A 22,583-nucleotide genomic window follows, 5' to 3' on the forward strand; every position below is an offset into this window, starting at 1 on the left:
TATTTTTATCTTTAATATGTATAATAAAATCTTTTACTATAGAATAAGTTGTTGTTTTAATTTTAATTTATATAAATTAACAAAATGTGATATTTTCAGTGTACAAAAATAAATTATTTTTTATTTGTGTCTTTTAAATATTAAACTATCCCCTGCATTGCACGGGGAATAAATTTATTTGAGGCAAAAATATGTCTAGAACATAATGAATGGACAAAAAATATCCTATTTGTATTCATGATCATAATCATGCATAAAATGTTGGTGCAAACAAGCAATAGCAGAAAGTTAGCTGTCACAATTGCATTTGTTAAGGAAACTAGTATTATCATCATTTTTTTGCCAAGAATTATTATCATATTTGATAATGTTTTATACTTTGCGTTGTATTTTTACTAGTATTTGGCAATTGCTTTTATGTTGTTTCACATCAATTGTTTTATACGTAAATTATTTTAAATGCATTATGCTTAGATTGGATATTGTACTAATGGGTTTCATGGAATACCTATTATTATATTTTATTAAATATTTAATATAACTTATTAAGTAAGTTTTAGGATACAAGAAAAGACTTCATGCCTAACTCTATTGGTTGGTATGTAGTTTCATAGTACAATATAGGTTGATGCAATCATCTATGTCTGAAAGTTTCATAATCTTTATTTGTGATGTATAATTTCTCTTTTGAACACTTTTGTTTGCATGATTTTCTTTTTGACCCAAAAAAATATTTAAAGCCTAGATTTCATAGATTCATTGGAAAGCAACAATTAAGATTCATAGAACAATATCAAGTCCAAGATGTATCAAAACATTTTAAATTAAATTTTAAAAAATATGAAAGATTATAAGACCAAAAAGTAAAATTTGCAAACAAATTTAGTTATAATTTTGGATCCTATGTTTTGTCCTAGAGCTTTTCAAAGCAATTAATGAATTCAAATCTTTTCAATTCAATTTCTTTAAATTAAAAACCTTACAAATATTTTACTTATTATATATTTAATTAAATTTCAAGCCTACAAAAATACGCCTGCCTGTGAGTTATAAATATTTGATTTTTAAAAAAAAATTATCAGATTCTCTAGACTTGTACATTTTATCTATTCTTGTGTGTTATTTTTAAATTAATGACATAAAAAAATGGACCCAATAAACCTTAGTTGTTGGTTTTTTTTTTGAAAAAAATTACATCCAGATCCCACATAAAAAAATTAATTACTATAAATTTTATTAACAATTAACATAAAACCAACTGACATTGTGTTGTAAATAGCCTTATGTCATTTGTTAATGGACCTTACAATTTTAACATAATTTTTAATTTTTTTTTTTACCTTCAACCCTGGTTATTTGTCTCCACATTGTCAATGTTTAGTATATAAAAAAATATTTAATAAAAATGTATTTAAAAAATGTGAAAAGACGTTTTTCATTTTTTTAAAAATGTAATTTTTTTTATTATCAAACATCACTTAGTTGCTCTGTTCAGTTGTATTTAAATTTTTTAACTTTAGTAAAACATGTTGAAATTAATTAAAAAAATAATTTTTTTTAATTATTAAACTGTTCTATGAATTGTTTAATATGGATGGCAAGTTTGATATGGATTACTTTATTCAATTTTTTGTACAAATTTTGCATATATTATATATCGATGAAATTAATAATTTAATTAAGTCTATAAATACAAAAATAATTGTGCATGAGGCAGGAGGAAAGAAATTTTTTTTTTAAAAAAGGACGATGATCGTGATGAAATGTAGACCCGTATTTATTTATTTTTTTTATGCACTCCTTTCCAGATGTGTTAATGTATGGCTCATTCCGGTTTTTCTTGGTACCTATGTTATTTTTATTGAGATCAATTTTATTTGAATTACAATCCAACATTAAATGTAAGTATATTTTTAGTAAAAATTTAAACATTATTTTAATACATTTATATAAACTGGCTTTATTTTGACCCAATTTCACCGGTAATGTATTGCTCATTCTATTCACATTCCATGTAACATCTATTTTTAAAAAAAGAAAGTTAATAAACTTATTTGTCAAAATTAAAATTTACTTATAAATTATATTTATGAACATATGGAAAAACATTTATTTAATTTGTTACTAAAAAAGTTTAACCACTCATTTCATCACAAATTACACTCAAAATTATAGTAAGGTTTTACAATTTTAATCATCCTCTTATTAGACCTAAACCAATTGATAATATATCACTTATATTATTCACTTATATTTGAATAATCTAATAATTCCTTCTTCAAATGTGAGTTCATAGGATCCCTATATTAAAGACGTCTCAAATATTGAAATCCCTATTCCCAAAATCAAGTTAAGTCCAATTTTTGAATTTCAAACAATATGAAGCACACAAATTCTTACTGTATTCAGGGCCAGTTACATTTTGGACATTAAACGTGCGTGCTATGTGAGCTTTAAGGTTCTCAATAAAACCTGACTTTGACATTATACTTGTTAGAAGTGGAGAGTGATTGTTCGAAAATGGAGGAAAACATATGGGCAAAATGACCTTTAAAATAATGTATTTAAATAATGCAAATTTAATTCAATTATTATAAATTAATATCAATATATAATACAAACTTAATAACAATCAAATCATACTATTAAAAAGTTATGAAGATAATGACTCATTCATTTTCATACAACAGGGAATACCGTAATGTTAACCTTCATAAGCCCCAATTGATATAAAATTAATTCGAGTAGTGTTTTGATCGGGAGATTCAGATTTAAATTTAAAATTAAAATTTCACATTTCAAACATATATATTTACAAGTCTTTGTTAGAATAGTTTAAAATTTTTTAAAAGAATAAGAGAAACAAGTTATGATTTAAAACGAGAATAAAAAAAATTGGAGTGAACAACTTACCTTTATATTTCAATGGAGGAGAGAAGAGAACAAGAGATGGGAGAAAATACAAAAATAATAAAAGTATTAACAATAAAAATATGAAGAAAATGAGATGTTTGAAGTGATTAAAATTTAAATGACGAGGATATAGAAAAAAATTAAAATTATAAAAAAAATATACTAAAAAATAGATCTAAACTTGACTCAAATTTAAATTTGTAAATCTATGTATTCAAAGGAGGCATCTGATCAAAATTCAAATTCAAATTGGTTGCCTCATATATCTTTTTCATATGATTTGCATTTTTTCTACTTTGTCCAAAACTGGAAGCCACATCACACTAATTTGGACCAACAACCCAAAAAGAAGCATCAAGCGGACCAAATGCATAAAAAAAAACACAAAATGAAGGTAATTTATTTTAGTTGGAAATAAATTATTTTCCCCTTTTTTTTTATACAATTACCCATTATACGTAGCGAATTGGGTAAAATTACATCAGCGACAAAGCTCTTCTAACTAATATTTGACATAACTGCAATTCTAAGATTGGAACCTGAGACAATTAGATTTTGAACTTTGAAGGACTAATAAATTTATTTTTATTTAGTAATTGATTCGAAGACCCATCATTCCTTTCCTTCGAAAACGAAACATTTTAGGCCTCGTTTGGTGGGGGGGGGGGGAAGTTGGAGGAGGCTCGACCGATTGAGGTAAAGAAAATTATAATTTTTAAAAGCAATTTTTTTATTTTTAAATTTTTAATATAAAAAATTGTTTGATTAGTTGTTTTAAAAATTATCTATTTTAAGATTTGTTTCTATTTCTTGTTTTTAAATACTATAAAACAGAAATAGATTTACGTTGGTTTTTACCACCTTTTCATTTGGTGGAAAAAATGTGGGGAAAATGTTCTTTCAATGGTAAAAGTTGTAATTTTAGTAGCTGCTGGACTGGGTCCGTGCCTTAGTTAATGGAAGAAATATAAACGGGGACCAAGTAATTTTGGCCATGTGCTTGTATTTAACGTTTTTTTTTAAACAATAAAGAATAGATTCCACAAATAACAAATAATATATCTCCCAAGTTATTGAGAGCAACGAACAGATTTTTCCTAACTAAATTAGCTACATATTTAAAGATTGGGGTTTGAATCTCAACAACTTATTTAAGTGATAGGAATCTCTACCATTCACGTTCAGTTTAGTTAATATTTTTTTTTTTTTGATAATGTAAGGGGAAGGTTCCGTTTACAGCAAACATTATCCCTATTGTAAATCTACCCAAAATATCTTTGATTTTAAAAATTATTTTCTCAAAAATAAACCCTAATGAATTATACGTATGCATGGATAATGGTCAATGCCAATTTCCTATGGGACTAGGTCCTGATGAAGACTCGTGAATGTTTTCATCCAACACTGTTCCTCCTGCCTGGTCATTTCCTTTTGAATAAAAATCAAAAAGGAGAAAAAATTGTGTTAATCTCAAAGGAAGTGTAATTAGAACTGAAAAAATGGGCCAAGCCCATTTAATCTCATATAACAATAGGGTTGGGCTTATAAATATAATATTAAAATGATAAATCGGGTTTAAGCCTATTTAATTTTGAGCTTAAATAGGCCGACCCTTAAGGGTCGAGGGCCAGCTTGTTTAAATTTACATGTAGCTTTTTTTTTATTTTCATAACTTTGACTCTTTTCGGATTTAAAAAAAATTAAATTAAATTTTATTCCACATGACATGTGAGCCTATATTTGTTGAAGGAAGAAGGCTAAAAAAAAATACAACCCTAAATTCTTTAATTCATCTAGATCTCTCAATGTCATATCTCAATCCATTAATCTCATCTTATTTAAATTGGGCGTTTGTTGGCTTAACTGATCTATTACTTGGTGCCTTGTTGTCATTTTATTTGTATTTTTTATTTATTTAGATGTTATTTAGTTAGTTTTTTCATTGTTTTTTTTTTTTTGATTGGGTGTTATATTGGAATGGAGTAATTTTTTGTTTAATAAAAAAAATAAAAAAGTTAAAAGGGCCTGAAGACCATAGGGCTAGCTCTGAGCCCGCTATGTTAAGGTTCGAGCTTCGCATTTTAAGGTCATAAAAAAACTCAAGCTTAAATGGGTTAGCATTTTTATGCCCGAGTTCATCAAGGGCTGGCTCTACAAGGTCAGACCAGCCCATTTTTTCAGCTCTAGGCATAACTAGTTTGGTGCATCTATCTTGAAGTTATGTGAAAAAACACTTATGTAATGATGCAGATATGCAGAAAAATATGGGGGAATAAAAAGAAAAAAATGCATAATAAGGTTCTACATGGGTATAATAGGGGCAATGCAAATTAAAGAATCATCAAAGGAATGTTTAGATGATAAATTGGCATCTAAACTATAGATCTAGGAGCATTTGAAATTTTAAACTCATTTTTAATGTAATGTTTGACTTTAACTTTTGAAACAGAGCAATGTGACCTTATCATTAATAAAAATTAACTTTAACCATTAGTTGATTAGAAAAGAACATCAAAACTTAAAAAAAAAGATCCAAAATTAAAATTATGATGAGGACCCAAAAAAATTTGATTGGTCCTTTTATGTAAGTTTTGAAATTCTGTGTTATTTTCTGATCAATTAATGATCAAAGTTAATTTTTGTTTAATAGTAAGGGCTAGATTACATTATTTTTAAAAATTAAAGAAAAGTATAATATTAAAAATGAGTTTAGAGTTTTAGACGTTTCCGAACTTACAATTAAGGAGTGATATGTTAGCTTAACTAGTAGTCTCAGAGTGTAAATGCGAGCTATATCACTGTGTGAAATACTTGTTGGAAGAGTTTGTTGGCGTTATGGTCCTTCCCAACTGTTTTGATCCGGATTATTAGTCAGAGCTTAATAAAGTTTTTGGATACCGATCGAGTTATTTGATACAACATATATTTAAACGAGAGAGAGAGAGAGAGAGAGAGAGAGAGAGAGGGAAATTAACTGTATCTTACGAAGCTCTGCATATTGAATGTTGAAGTCATGTGCTCTTGATCTTGAAGCGTCAAAGGCAACTTTAACTGCAATATATTAAAATCATATAACCTTAATATAAGCAAATAAAGCCCGATTAGTGAAGTACGATCTTCAGGATTAATTAATTCAGCGATATATAAATAAACTAGCTTGAGTTTTTGCCTGGTTTTGCCGCACCAAATCTAACAGCATGAGAGCAGCAACACTCAGCAGCCAATAGAATGATGATTCCCAAGAGGACATATACAATTTTGTGACTCACTTCCTTCATCTCTTGAGTTTTGTTTGCTAATCTGGAAATTAATAAAAATAATTTAAATGTATGAAGGGCCTAAATGAATATGAAATTTCTCTGCAAGCATAGGGCCCTTCACGCAATTAAAATTTTAGCTTAAATGTCATAAATACCCATACCCTTTTTTTTTTTTTAAAAAAAAAGAAGTTTCACCATTGTCAAGCCTGGAGCGACCACATTAGCCCTCGGAGCTTCGCCTCCAACAAGCAAGCCACCACTACTGATGGACGACTAACTGTCATTGGTGGCCAGAGCTTTGGCACCAACATTGATGGTCAAATTCGGTCAAAGGGAGTTAAAGGAAGATTTGAACCCCTAACCTTTTGGTGTTGCAAAAGGTAGTGCACTGCTAAACTATCAAAGCAATTTGATAATATATTACAAAATATTGTGTGTGTGTGTGTGTTATAGTTTTTGTTTTTAAGTATTAATATGAGTTGCTGTTAATTATGAACATGTTATTTATATCTAAACAATCACTTATAAATATATGAACATGATTTGTTCATACATAAAAAAAATTGTCAATTTTTAAAACCTAATTTATTTATTTTTTTAATAATTTATTCCTTTAATATTGACAGGTTATTAATATTATGCTAAATAATATATGTATATATATAAAATATTTTTCAAGTATTTTTATGGGCTATGGTTGATCATTGATATGTTGTTGTTTATATCCAAACAATCACTTGTAAATGTGTGAACATGACTTGTTCATGCATAAGAAGGTTGTCAATTTTTAGAATCCAACTTATTTAATTTTTTTAACAACTTATTTTTTTAATATTGATAGGTTATTAATATTATGTTAAATCATATATGTATATGTTATAAATTTATTTTTTAAACATTCTCATGGACTATGGTTGATCATGGACATATGATTGTTCATTTCTGAACAATCACTTCTAAATATGTGATATTCAAGTATTTACAACAGATTGGTCCAACATGAACAACAATATATCCATGATGAACCACATCCCGTGAAAATATTTAAAAAATAAATGTATAACATATACATGTATGTACATATATGTTTTATTTAGCATAATATTAATAACATGTCAATATTTAAAAAAAATTTCTAACAAAATTAATAAATTGGGTTTTAAAAATTGACAACTTTTTTATATATAAACAAATTATATTCATGCATTTATAAGTGATTGTTCTGACATGATAACAATGTGTTCATGATCAACCAAAGTCCATGAAAATATTTGAAAAGTAAATTTATTACACACATTATTAGAATAATATTGATAATTTATCAATATTGAATGAAAAGGTTATTAAAAAAATTTAGGTTTTAAAAATTGATAACTTTTTTATACATAGACAAGTCATGTTCACACATGTACAAGTGATTGTTCATATATGAACAACAATATGTCCATGATCAACAATAGCCTATGAAAATGTTTGAAAAATAAATCTATAAGATATACATATATGATTTAACATAATATTAATAACCTGTCAATATTAAAAAAAAGTTATTAAAAAAATTAAATAAGTTGGATTCTAAAAATTGACATCCTTCTTATGCATGAACAAGTCATGTTTACACATTTACAAATGATTGTTCATATATGAACAACAATAAATCCATGATCAACCACAACCCATAAAATGCTTGAAAAATAAATGTATAATATATACATATATTATTTAGCATAATGTTAATAACTTGTCGATATTGAAGGAACAAATTATTAAAAAATTAAATAAATTAGGTTTTAAAAATTGATAACTTTTTATATATGATCAAGTCATATTTACATATTTATAAGTGATTGTTTGAATATGAGTAATAACATGTTCATGGTTAATTGTAACTCATATTAATACTTAAAAACAAAGCTATAACATGTATACCATATTTTGTAATATATTATTAAATAACTTTGGTAATTCAATGGTGAATTACCTTTTGTAACATCAAGGAGTTAAGGATTCAAATCTTTCCTTGACCTCCTTTAACCAAATTTGACTACCAACATCGAAGCTTTAGATATTGGCAGCGGCTAGTTGTCCATTGATAGTGGTAATAGCTTTAGTGGCCAAGGATGGTAAAACTTTTTTTAAAATAAAAAGGCAAGGGCATTTATGACATTTTAGCTAAAATTTTAATTGCATGAAGTGCTCTTGGGCTTGGAGAGGAGTTTCAAATTTACGTGGACCCTTCATGCATTTAAATTGTTTTTTAAGACCCTAAATGAAATTCTCCCTATATTTAGTATACTTTTATTTAATCAAATTAAAGCAAGTAGATTTTAATGGATTGATAATATTAGTTACTAACAAAAGTTCTTGTTATATAAATAATATATAAGCGATTCATATCTTTTGATTTAATTAAAAATAAAAGCACCTTAAATGTTTAAAGTTTTTCTTTGGCCAAACAATTTTATTATATAAATTTAATTGTATAAGTTTTTGTCTTAATTAACCAATATATTAGTATATAGTAACAAACCTTTAATAAGAAATTTATAAACCATAGAAAGTGCTATCCCTCCCATAAATTTAGTCAATTTGGTTGGTCTTTTTGAAACAGGCTGCTGATCACACCAACAATCTCAAATCCCCCTTTTATAATACAGGGTTAAATGATAATTTAAATCTTAAATATAAGTTTATGAATAATTTGAACATTAAATTTGTCTTTGATGCATTTTAAACCCTGAAGCATCATATATGAGACAATCTTGCCCCCACTATTAGATTGGTACAAACATTCGTTAAGTTTTAATAGGTGGGAAAGCATTGAGAAGCAGAAAATGGAAGATGTATGCCACTAATCATTGTCATCGGGACCAAATATCAGCTTTGGGTCCACATTACCCTTTGTTCCTTTGCACCTCTTGTGCCATTTATGCCAGCGTTCCACACACAGTCAGGAGCATTTCGTTGGATTGGCGCTGCTTCAGCAATGCTGACAACTTTAAGTTGGAAACCTTGAGATCTTCATTCTCGTCCAAAAGAAGATTCTCAGGCTTCATGTCACTAGTCTAATACTAGTTAGTTGGATTCAGAATGCTTAAAAGTTGTAACTGTTAGTTAGAAACCCTTCATCTTACAGAGCCATGTGGTGAGCACAGAGCAAATTATTCTTTTGCCTTATACTAAAGAAACCCATCATCTCATCAATAGTGACAATTCCAAAATTACACTCTTAAAAATTAGATCCAAGATATTAGAAACCTTCTCATATAGAATTGTATTGTTACTTTCCGTTAGTGGTCGACCAAGAAGCCAAGGCTTGTGGGGTCATAGTTTCCATTTTGATGAAAAATTTGCTCTGATTTGAATTTCTCAATTCAATGAGTTCAAATGAAGATGATTAGTGGAGACATAACAAGATACATAATTCTTAGATATATGTATCTTCATGAAATTCAGTGGGGGCATCTGCCTTCCATGAGCTCTATATATCTAGGTCTGTCTTTGTTTTCAATCATATACATAGAAAAGGGACCTGGTTTTGGTGCTTATTGTACATTTGGACTGTACAGAATATATTTGTATAATTAATATACATTAATTGTAAAAATATTAATATTAAATTAAACTCTTTAAATTAAATCTAGATCATATTAAATAAAATTATCAAAATTATTTTATAATTTTTATTTTAATAAATATATAATAATACTTTAAATTCAGACCATTCAAATGATGAGCATGGAAGTAGGTTCCCAGAAAAGTGATTTGCCGGGCTAACCTTCTGCCACGTCATCTGGATGCTCATACTATCTATACCTTTTTTTTTTTTTTAAATCAAAGGTCAAATATTTTTCATTACTAACACATCAATGCAACATATATTTAAAAAGAAGCCCAATCACTAAGGCAAAACAACATAAGAACAAAGCAAGAACCCATCAACCGAAGACAAAAACACACGAACAGGCACAAGGCTCATGGAAGAAGCAACTGCAACAAGTGTTGGCCAGAAGAGGAAAGACTGTGCTGACGAGGAGAAGACCAATCAGGGATTAGATGTAAAGAACATCTGCAGATCCACGTAAGCTCTATCTTCAAAAAGTGACGCACCGAATAGGTACAAAGGCGAGAAGCCTGGGAGAAGCAACTCCAAACCATAGGTTCAAAGTGAACTAATTTCCCTACTCATTCCAAGATGCTCGTCCTTGGGGTGGGAACTAATTTCTCTATTCATCTCATATGTTCACCTGTAGACTGAAATTTGGACCATTCAGTTATATTATATTTATTAAAATAAAAATTTATAAAAGTTATAAAATAATTTTAATAAATTTTTTATTTTTATCTAGTCTATATTTAATTTAAAGAGTCCAATTTAATATTAAATTTTTATGATTGATGTATATTAATTATTCAAATGTACTATACACAATCCAGATAAAATTATAAATTATTAATTTATGTATATTGATTATAATTTTTATAATTTTATTAAAATTATTTTATAATTTTTATAAATTTTTATTTTAATAAATATAATATAAAGTTATACTTGAAAAGGATCATCCAATGTACTCATCCTTGAGATGAGCATGGAAACTGAATCCGATCCAAAGAGTGTAGCATCCCAACCAGCCAAATGTCCAAAACAAGAGAAAGACCATAAACAAATTTAGTACAAATAAAAGGAAACGAGCAGCCTAACAAGATGAGAAGCAAAACACTGCCCATTTTAAGCTTCCCCGCACCCTCAATCTACATAACTCCAGCATGCGAGCTTTTTTGAAGGCCAAACTCGCGAAACCATCTCCCAGATCAGTAGCAGTTGGTAAAGAATCAGAACTGCCATTTGCCTCATCCAAACAATTGCAAACCCGACCAAACCCATTCGCCATTGAAGAAGCATTATTAATACATGAAGCATCAGCACCAAGAACACGACCCAGATTCACGCCTGACCACTGACCGTTGTTGAGATCAACAAGAGGTCTGATGCATAGATACATCTTAGTGTGACGATTATGGATTAGAAGAGCGTTGGCAGGGTGTGGAGGATAAGAGATATGAAGGTCTGGATACATATATGGCTCGAAACCCATCAATAAATGATGAAGAAAGCAAGTAGTTAACTGTACCTGCTGCCTGAAGCGATTCCCAACGTTGATCATAAAGCTTGCATGCGCATCATGGAATAAACCCAGCAAAACCAGTCATATTTAAGGCTCCATCCACCTCATTGAGCCTAGACGGACGTTGGTTCGTTCTATAGCCACAAAAAGAAACGTACGCTCCCTGACGCTGTGCTTGAGAAGGATGAAAAGATCACCACCAAGAACACGTAGCCAGTAAAGACCAGAACACCTCCATTGATGAAGATACATGTTGAAAATGCGCTCATTGAAATCGTAATATCATCTATATCTGAACTAGTGTAAATGTCACTATTACCAAAAAAAAAGCTTTTTACATTACTTTTTTTAGAATATTTCATGCTCCTATCGTGAGGAACATAATTTTAGAAAATATAAAAAGTTAACTTATTCACATCACTTTTATAAAATATATAATTTTTAAAAAAATCACATCGCTTTTTGTCAGTAACATTAACTTACGTGTTAAACTAATGTTTAACACTAACATTAACTTGTAATTCCTATTTAACAATGAGAGACAAATGAATTTGACATTCCTGGACATTTACAAAGCTGATATCATGTTGATATTAATTCCTTCTTCAATCTAAACCCAGCAGCCAGCTTTACCTTATTACAAAATAATTAACATACACCAAAATAAAAAACATGCAAGAGAGCAAATAATACAGAAAATTAATATTCCAGTTGTTACCCACAATTAATAACTTCGGTCATTCCCATTTCATTCAACTAGCCATGGATTTCACATACCTAAAAACATACAAGAAAAATAAAACCACACTAGATTAATTTATATCACACACACGCACACAAAAGATTAATTTATATCTCACACAAAGACCCCCACCCACCCATACTATGAGCAACTAATTACTTCACCAAAATTCATTGCAGGAAAAAAATCCATTATCGAAACTACAACTCAAAATAAAACAACATAAATTTTAAAATTTGCTTCACCCAAAATCCCCTTCATCTCCGTCTTACCCTACTCTCTCTCTCTCTCTTTCTCTGTTTACCCTACTCTCTCTCTCTCTCTCTTTGTTTTTTTTAATATAATGGAAAGATTCATTAACTTAGAGGAAAAACTATACAATGTTAAAAAAATTATTAGCTTTAAAGCAAAAATGAATCAAAAATAATAACAAAATTGATAAAGAAATCAAAGATAATGGTGGAGACTTAAGCAGAAGTCAAAAATATTTACAAAGAAAAAAAATTTGTGGTGAAAGTGACACTAACAAACTATTGCTCACTTAGGGTTAGGGGAAAGAGGAGGAGAAGCTGTGGGTTAAGACCGTGGGTTTTGAAGTTATTCGTCGAATGGGGGAAAGAGGAGGAGACAAGGAGAAGAGAGAGGTGCCGTCATTGAAAAGAATGAAGGAGAGGAGTTAAGTTTTAAAATATGAAATAATGAAGTGAGGAAGGAGCTCAATTTAATTTAAAAAAGCCGACTGAAATCTTTATCGCTTTTATAAAAGCGATGTGGATTAGATAAAAAATTAATATAATTTAAAATAATTTATTTTTTATAATCCACGTTGCTTTCTAAAAAAGTGATGTGAATTTAAATTTTGACACCCTTTTTATGAAAAGTAACGTTGATAATTTTACATATTCAAAATTTATTTAAAAAATTGTCACCATTTTTATTTTTTATATTATTTTTATAAAAAATGATATAAATTAAGAGATATAAAATGTATATTTTGCATTATTGTTTGTCCTCTCTGCATATTTTCACAGTGAGCTGCATTTAGCTAGCTAGTCTTCCTAAACGTGCTCATGTTCATTGTATTCAAAAAAGAAATCTTGTATTCGTCACCTACATGATGTACAGATTTACTTTTGACTACATGCTGTTAATTAATTAATTTTTCTTTTACACGGTATTGTATTTCAAGAAGGAAAAAAGAACAAGAAATTAAAAAAAATGATTGAGCTTCCAAGTCAAGATTCTTCGTCAGTGGGATGAACTGTCCTTAATGTAAGCCACCTGTAGTTGTATTTATATTGCAAGACTTGAGGTCAATGCAACCATACACGGTTTTGATTATCGACAACATAGCGGGGAAAGGGATGCGCAGGCCGAGTCCATATGATTAAACTTGTATCCTCGGTTATTTTAAAATTGATCATTTTTAAAATCTTACTTTTGTTCAAAGAGTTTGGAGCCAAGATCTGTAAACTCAATTTATAATGTTTAAAAATTTAAAATAAATAAAAAATTATAATTTTAAAGTATCAATATATATTTTAAAATTTAAATTCAATTTAAAAATTTAAAATATTTTATTTTTCAAGGGGTAAAATAAAAATGGAGCTAAATTGTTTCGCTCGAGCCCCATTTTTTTGACATACCAAGGTCAGGCTCAAAAGTTATGTTTTTTTTTGTTTTTAAATGTCATTTCTCTAAACTCAATGCTCAAACTTCTATAAAAATAACTTTAAACAGGCGGCCCATCGATTTCGACTCTTATTTCAGACTCTGGTCAATAGTAGAGGAATCTAAAGTACTAAAGGATAAGAACTGAGGCGACAACCAATGGCAATAATGGTGCTTCTTTGTCCCATTAATTCGTACATAGCTAGTCCGACGAGTGATGATAATCAAGTTGATAAAGATTTCTTGCTTGGCTTCATTATAGTTTCATGGGAGATTTGAATATAATGAGTGACTTAAATCTATTTATTTGATAAATATATATCAATCATTCAATTTAATTAAACAATTATAAAATATTTTGTTATATAATATTCATGAATGAATATTAAATGAAAATAATATACTAAAATAGGTTAGAGTCTTATCAAATCTCAGAGTTACAGAATCTATCCAACTATCTACGTAAGTTTAGACCATTAAAGCTTAGACAATGGTGTATAGCAAATGTTCCCAAGAAAAGAGAGAGAGAGAAAGAAAAAACTAAAAAATTATTTGTTCTAATGTGCATCCTACCTCATCTTCTCTATTTATAGTGAAAGCAAACACCTTTAAAAAAGAAAATCAAATCAATAATAATTCACTTTATTATGAAGGAAATAAATTGATTTCATTAATTATCATTATTGCGAATGATTACTTTTCTTTTAAAATTCAATTAAAAATTAATTAAATTAATTTTAAATTTCAATCAACACATTATTATAAGATTTATGTTGCACCCCATTGATGGCTCATCAAGGATGAATTTTATGCAAATTCTAACATTCAAAAAGTTTTAAATCTCAATTTTGTAGGGGATATAGGGTATGTGTGGGATGTATTTTAATTGTAAGGATTGATAAAAATATATCTAATAAGTTTTAAATATTAATAAATCTAATAGTTATAATTAAAATTTTTATTGAATGAGTAGATGTAGACCCTTCACTAAATCCATGAATTTTTTGAAGATATTCTCCCCGTCATAAAACTTTTTGATTGATGAGAAGTCATTTGGCTACTTTCGGAGTTTTGGTTACTATTATGCTTGTGCTATTTCATGGCACAAATCACGAGCTTGCTTTGATTTTGCAGCTACATTGGCTGTGACAAACAAATCAAGACTCAATTAATTACAAAATTAATGGGAGAGATGGGGGCGAATCACAGTTAAGTTTTAAAGAGAAAATTAATGACAATTAATTTTTTTTATAAAATTTATTAAAAATAAAGTATAAACATCAATTTAAATAATTAAAGTTTTAAATATTTTAATTATAAAAAATATTTAAATTTTAAATATATCACTTAACTGTTTGAATAATATTTACAACTCATTTTTTAATAAATTTTATTAAAAAACTTAATTGTCTTTAGTTTCATCTCTTGAAATTTTATTATCATTCTCTGTTAAATAGATAGGAATTCATAATTACTCTCCTCATTTTAAATACGAACAAATTTTAATCAACCCACACATTAAAAAAATTAGTTAATGATAATAATTACTCTCTATGTCTTTATATATAAAATATTTTTAATTAAATTATATAAATTAATAAATATTGGTTATTTAATTAAAGGCACGTAACATTTTAATTTTATCCCTAATTATTATAAATAAAAAATAAATTTATTTTTTTAAAATAAATTAATGAGAGTACTTATATATTTTTTAAATTTAATAAGAGTATAATAATTTATGTATTAAAAAATATGCTAACAATATGTTATATTTAGGAATAAAAAATTTTTAAAAAGCCTCTTGTATATAAGTTCAGTTTGTTTGAAATTAGAAGTTTGGCTAAAATTCATGTAAAACCCCTCAATTTAGGCTTAATTGCACATAATGTCCTTCATATTCACAAGTTTTAAAAACACACCCTCATCTTTTATATTGTGATGCTTAGTCCCCTGCTGTTAAATTCACTATTCAATGTAACAAGACACATGCCACATTAGATTAATTAAGATATCTTGGAAAATGACATGTAATTCCTTGTATTTTATTAATTTATTCTGACATTAAACTCATATTGGCAAAAGGGTAATTTTATCATTACAATGATTCTATCTGGTCCTCTTCAAATGGAGTTGGCTTCTCTCCATTGAGGGAAGCCTCCTTTGCCCTCCATTGAGGTAGAAAAAAGTTTAAATCATCCAGATTTAATCTGAATGGTTTAAATTTAATATGTTTAATTTTTATTTTTAATTTATTGGTAAAAAAATTATTTTTAATTTATATTTAATTTTTAAAATAAAAAATATATATAAATTGTAAAAAAATTTAATAAATATATTTATGAAATCGACAGTTCAGATTTAATATTAATGATCTAAATTTAATATTAAAAATTTAAATTAACATTTCAGATATATTTTGGATAATATGGAAATATTCTTACTAGAGCAATAAACTTACTAAAAAATTAATATTAAATTTGGGCAATTCATATTAAATCTGAATTGTTAAATTTATAAGCATATTTATTAAAATTTTTTTATAATTTTTGTATATTTTTATTTTTACAATATAAATTAAAAATAAAAATTAAAAAATATTAAATTTAAATTATTCAAATTAAATTTAAGTGGTCTAAATTTTTCTCTATCTCAGTGAAAGGAAGCCAACTCACGCTTGGGACTTCGATAGCGTCTCTCTCTCCATTTTCATAGGTCTTCTCTATATGTAAATATAAGTGAAGCGCGTCAATTTTCTTTCAAAAGGAGGCTAAAATATTTCTGGCAAAAAATAAAAAATAAAGATAGTGGCTAGAACATCCATAGTAAATCACGCGTTGTGGTTGTGGGATAATTGAGAGGGTAATTTATTTATGCAATTTAATTTTGAATTAAATGTTAATTCTTTCTTTGGATGCTAGTATGCTGCAAAGCCCCTGAAATTTAAGATATTTACTGCTATTTTTAAACAATTTTTATGTTTCAACCTTAGTACAAGTAGTATTCAATCGCTAGTATGAGGATGGCTTTTTCTGTAAAATTTGGTAGTCATTTTAATGACTAGGGGTTAGTAATCAAAGTTTAAAAATTTAGGGTGTTCATTTTAAACTTTTAGAGTTGAAGAAAATTTTAACAATTAACTTAAAATTTATGAGAGTTATATATATTTTAGCATAAAATTTTTGGACTAAAATGCTTGTGACTATTGGTCCTTAATGTAAGGCAATTTTAAAAAGATATCACAAATAATTCTTGACAATTACTATTTAAATTTTTTCATTAAAAAAGGAAAAATTATATCCAAAGACTTGTAAAAAACGTTATTCACGGACAAAAATTAATAACAAGTCAACATTTAAAAAAATTTATATTCTCATTTTAATAATAATTCATTATATATTGATATTCATTTGTAAATAACTTTTATATGTGATTTTTCAATTAAAAAATAAAGAACAATATGGAATCTGGTATTGAAATGTTTTTCAATTATGACAAATGAAAAATGGCCAATATATTCTTTTTAAAAATAAATTAACTGTTCAATACATATATAAATATGCACATCTAAAAATTCATAATAATTGCCAAATAATGTTTTAATTACGCATATAATTTTGTATTTTTAATTAACTAAAAAATTCATAATATAAATATATGAATACACATGTAAAAATAATACTTTTTTTACCATCTTCAAAGGTTTTTAATATAACTTTAAACAAGTAAATAATTATTTGAAAAATAGATATAATAATAGATAGGTGCACATGGCACTTGAAATAATTAACTGAATATATATAATATATATAAATTTTGACATTTATGTGTGTGTAATTATATATATAGGGTAAAGGTATAAATTTAATCACTAACTATTTTTTGAGAATTGCTGAATAGCTTATATTTTGAAGGTATGAAATAAATCTTGAATTATTAAACATAAAACACCTAGCAACCTTCGTTATTTTCAAGCTAATGGATGTTTATTGTTATAGTGGAGCCCACTCAAATTATTAGGTAAATATGCAAATTTAATCATGAATTATTTTGCAAGGATCACTGAATAGCTTATACTATGAGATGATGTAAAATAAATTTTAAACTAGTAAAAATGGAGCATTCGATAGCATTACTTCAGTTCCCTAGTGGCTCAATAACTCTACTTTTACCATTGACCTTTTTGTCATAAATAACATTGTTGTGTTCCAACTTAACTTCAAAGATGCCCAATTACTGTAAGAAGGGCATGACCCTGAAGATGAAGAAGGTCCTACTAATTTAGCCATTAATTATTTTTTAAAATACTCTCAATGATCTTGGTAGATAAATTCAATCCCCCCTTCTCTATGTACCCATCAAGCTTATGTTTCGTCTTCTTCTTTTGGTATCATTTCTCTCCTTACCCCAACACTCATCATCTCTACCAAATTGAGATGATTCTAGAATCTTGTAGGAAGGAAAGGGCTTTGGTTGAGCCTAATTATTAGTAGACTTCTTCATCTTCAAGGTCATGCCTTTCTCGCTGTGATTAGGCAATTTCAAGGTTGAGTTGGGACATAATAATGTTTTTTATATAAAAAGGTCGATGGTGAAGTTAGAACCATTAGGGAACTAAAGTGATGCTAGTAAATACTTTATTTTTAATAGTTTAAGATTTATTTTATAACATCTCATAATATAAATTACCTAATGGTCCTCACAAAATAATTTGTGACTAAATTTGCATCTTTACTTAATAATTTGACTGGGTCCCACTATGATAATTGTAACATCCTGATTTTTTATATAATAAAGAAATTGTGGAATTTAGGTTTTGAGAAAAAAATGATAATAATAGGAATTTATATTATTTGAGGTTATTTAGAAATAATATTATGGTTAGGTATTTAATTATGAATTTAAAAATTTAAATTTAAAACCACATAAGCAATATTTAGTTAAGATATAATACATAAATAATTTTTTTTATGTGTGTGTTAAAAAAAAGAGAAGGTAGAAGGAACAAAAAAAAACGGGGGGGTGGAAGGTTGTTGTTTCTAAGTCCCACATTGGTTAGATGAGGGAAGAGAAGAGGTGCCTTCATGTATAAAAAGGAGGGGGTGTGTGCATTAGGAAGCATGAGAGGCTAAGATGCAATTTAGAGAAAATTGCAACTTTGGGCCCAAAGGTTTGAATAATTAAATTCAAACCTATAGTTTTTTTTTAATATAATTTTGGGACTCACAATCCCATTTTTATATTATTTTTCTCTCTTCCTCTCACGTTGCTCGGCGTTTTCTCGCAAGGGGGGATTATTTTCTTTTTCTTCAGGTATGTTCTAACTTTCCTGTTTAGATTAGCATTTAAAAATTTATTTAATTACAAAATTAATTTTATAGTTATTTTTTAAATAATATTAGCTTTCTAGTGATATGATTATTTTGTAGGATAGAGTAAATATTTTGATTAGGATTTTTTCTATAGGATAGTAAATCTGATGATATGATGGATTAAAAATATAGGTTAAAACTCTTAGGGATATAATAAATATTATAGAATATTTTCTTGAGGTTGAAACTCATGTTTAAGAATTTTTGAGTTAAAATCTAGATCTATATGGTTGAATTTATGTGGAATCTGAGATGTAGGGATAAACCTATGATTATTAAATATTTATTTAAGTATGAATAGGTATTTTTGAGGTTATAGAAAGGTGATTTGAGGCTTCAGGATAATTTTAAAAATTTAATTTATTTTTGGACGAATTTTTAGAATATAGAAGGATGAAATTGTGATACTAGAAGTGATTTGAGGATAAAAAAAATAGTTTATTAGGGTACGAGAATTTTAGAAAAGAATTTGGGAAGTTAAATGAGGCATAAATCTTAAATTAGTGTTAATATGGATTATAGATCTAAGACTTTCTAACTATTTAAATTAGAGTTATTTATTTTAATGTAAAATTAATATATAGTATTGTGAAATAATTATGTAGATTATATTGACAAAGATAGTGGTGAAAAAGGAGTTGTGAAGGGGAACTTGTTATTCAAGACACAAGGTAACCATTATTAATGTGTTGTGATGAGTGTGTTTGTGAATGGTTATGTGTTGTTTTGTTGTTTGGAAAAATTATGAATTATTGAAAATAAATACTGTATATACTTATTTGAAATTATTGTCAAGTGGGTTAAAAATTTATTTTTGTTTATCATGATGAGATATTATTGTTCGGATATATTCCTGTTTGGATATTTGAATGATGCATGACTTGTCAGGGTATTTTAATGTATGGTGTTAATGGGAATTTCTATTCGGTTAATTATTACCACGTGGTAAGCCCTCATTGGACCCAATGAGTGGCGTGTCGCTTGGTCCAACTCACCTTTGGCCGGGTGATTTGGCGTCCGAGCATGGCGAAAGGAGGATATAAGATGCAGTCATGCAAATTAAATACTTGTTCGGTTTGTTTGAAAGTATTGTTCGGTTAAATGTTTTGTGTGCCCACTTAGCAATCGCATGATTAGTTACATCCGCATGCATCATTACATATTAATTTTTGGTTACTGGGACTTTTAAGTCTCATTCCCCGTGGTTAATATTTTTACAGGAGCGAGTCCGGCCGAGAAAGCACCAGAGGTGTAACTGTGGTGTATGAGACACCATCTTTTACGTTGCCTCTTATTTTAGATTATACAATGTGTCTTGTGCCAACTTAGGACATATCTTCTTTGTGAAGCATGTAAACTCTAATCCTTTTTATTAAAAGTATTTATATGACCAAGAGGATTATGTCTGTCCCTCTTGATTTATGATCTGATTTGAATAACATGCTATGAGGATCATGTCTGTCCCTCATGGTTCTAATTGTTTTTTTAGATATTTTAAGACCTGTGGTATATTGTCTTGGATGTATCGTGGTAGAAATTTTTCTACCATGATAATGGTTTTAATAATTTGCGAAAAATCGGTCTGTAAATTTGAGGGTGTTACAATAATAAATGTCTGTTGGCTTGAAATTAATGGAAGCTGCTAGATGCTCTATTTTTAATAGTTTAAAATTTATTTTGTACCACTTTAAATTATAGGCTACTTAGTGGACCTTGAAAACTAGTTGGTAGCTGAATTTGCATATTTACCTATATATAAGTATCAAAGTACTTGGCATCCCCGATAATCATGTTAGACCTTGACTAATCAAAATTGAGTCAGATAGGACCACAAGAACACGAAGCTCTTCGCAGAAGCATTTAGTGCAATTACATGCTCAGGATCTGATTTCAAAATTACTCGTTAAGTTAGCATAACCTTCTATTGTAATAAGCTACACACTTATTATATATATATATATATATATATATAATTTATGTTGAAACAAATTTTAGTTACCAATTTATCCCTCACTATAATAAATTGCTAAATTATATTATTATTATTATTATCCGGTAGAAAACTATATCATTATTTTTACAGTTGCCTGAATTTCATTTAGTAAGGAAAAAGAAAATAATTTGTTTAGTTTGCTGCACACTCAGCCCACAGATTGCAAGTTCGAATGGCAGACAAAAAAATAAAAGAGAATAATTTAAAAGTTTTATTTCCTTTTTTTTTTTCAAATAGTTATTTGCTTAATGTTTTTAGCAAATTGAGACAAAAGCTTAAGTATTTTTAAATTGAGGTAGACATAAAACTTGATTAACTTTTTAAAGGTTAATTTATAATTTTAATCATGTAACTTTACACAAAGTATTACTTTAATCTCTTATTTTTATAAGATGTAATTTTAATCCTTTAATCCTAACATTGATAGTTTTATTATAAAATTTTTTTTATATTAAACTTTTAAGTATTGATAAAATATTGACCTATTAAGTTTTTTTTTAAAGAACAATGATAAGTACAAAAAATAATAATATAAAACTAATGGGTATAGGCTTAAAATACTAACAATATACTTTGTAAAATCAATGAATTAAATTGAAACCTTATATAAAATTAGAATATAAAAAGTATACTTTAATCTTTTTTTAAATAAATATATGTTTAGCTAAAGGTGTTTATAAATGATTTTAGCAAGAAAACATGTTTATCCCCAAGTTTACTCTTTTTTTTAAATAAATACTTTAGTTTTTTTTTTTCCTGCCTAGAACCATATGATTCAATGACATCCTATACTTTCTTAAAAAAGAGAGATTGTGAATTCTATTCCGAACGACCTAAGGAATATTATTAGGTGTGGCTGTTGGGTGGTTGAATATTATGAGCGTTTTTGAATGTGTGTGTTACATGGAAAGGGTAGTTAGGATAATAAAGAAAAGAAAACAATACGAGTTTACAAATTTGAAATTATAATTTTAAATGATCTATACAATCACTCATATTTCTGTGGTTTTATATTATATGATGAATGAAGCTGGTAAAAAAAATATTACATGGTAAAAAAATGCTGTTGAAATGTCTTTTTAACAATTTTTTTTTGGAAGACATAAATACGTAATTTGAAATAAAAACCTTTCTTATGCTAGCTTTGAAGGCAGTTTTCTTTTTCATATGACAATTATGAAAATTACTAAATTTGTTTTATTGTCCATCTTTCATAAAAAAAAAATTCTATCTAATTTTATTTATAAATTACTTTCAACATATTTTATCATAATTAAAAAATTTTTAAATTTTGTTAATTTTTTTAAAATTTACTAAATTTTTACTTTTATTCTCAATAAATATTTTAAATTTTATTATTGATATTTTTATTTAAAATATTTTAAAAAGATAAAAAATAAAAACACTGATAATTGATAAGTATTTTATAAATAGTGTTACTTTTTTTTCTTTCTATCTTAAATTTCTTCTATTTAAAAATATAAGGTATTTTTAATTAAATTT

The sequence above is a fragment of the Prosopis cineraria genome, unplaced genomic scaffold (genome assembly GCF_029017545.1).
Source record: "Prosopis cineraria cultivar Desert tree isolate PC_DT_omini unplaced genomic scaffold, ASM2901754v1 PC14, whole genome shotgun sequence".
NCBI lineage: Eukaryota > Viridiplantae > Streptophyta > Magnoliopsida > Fabales > Fabaceae > Prosopis > Prosopis cineraria.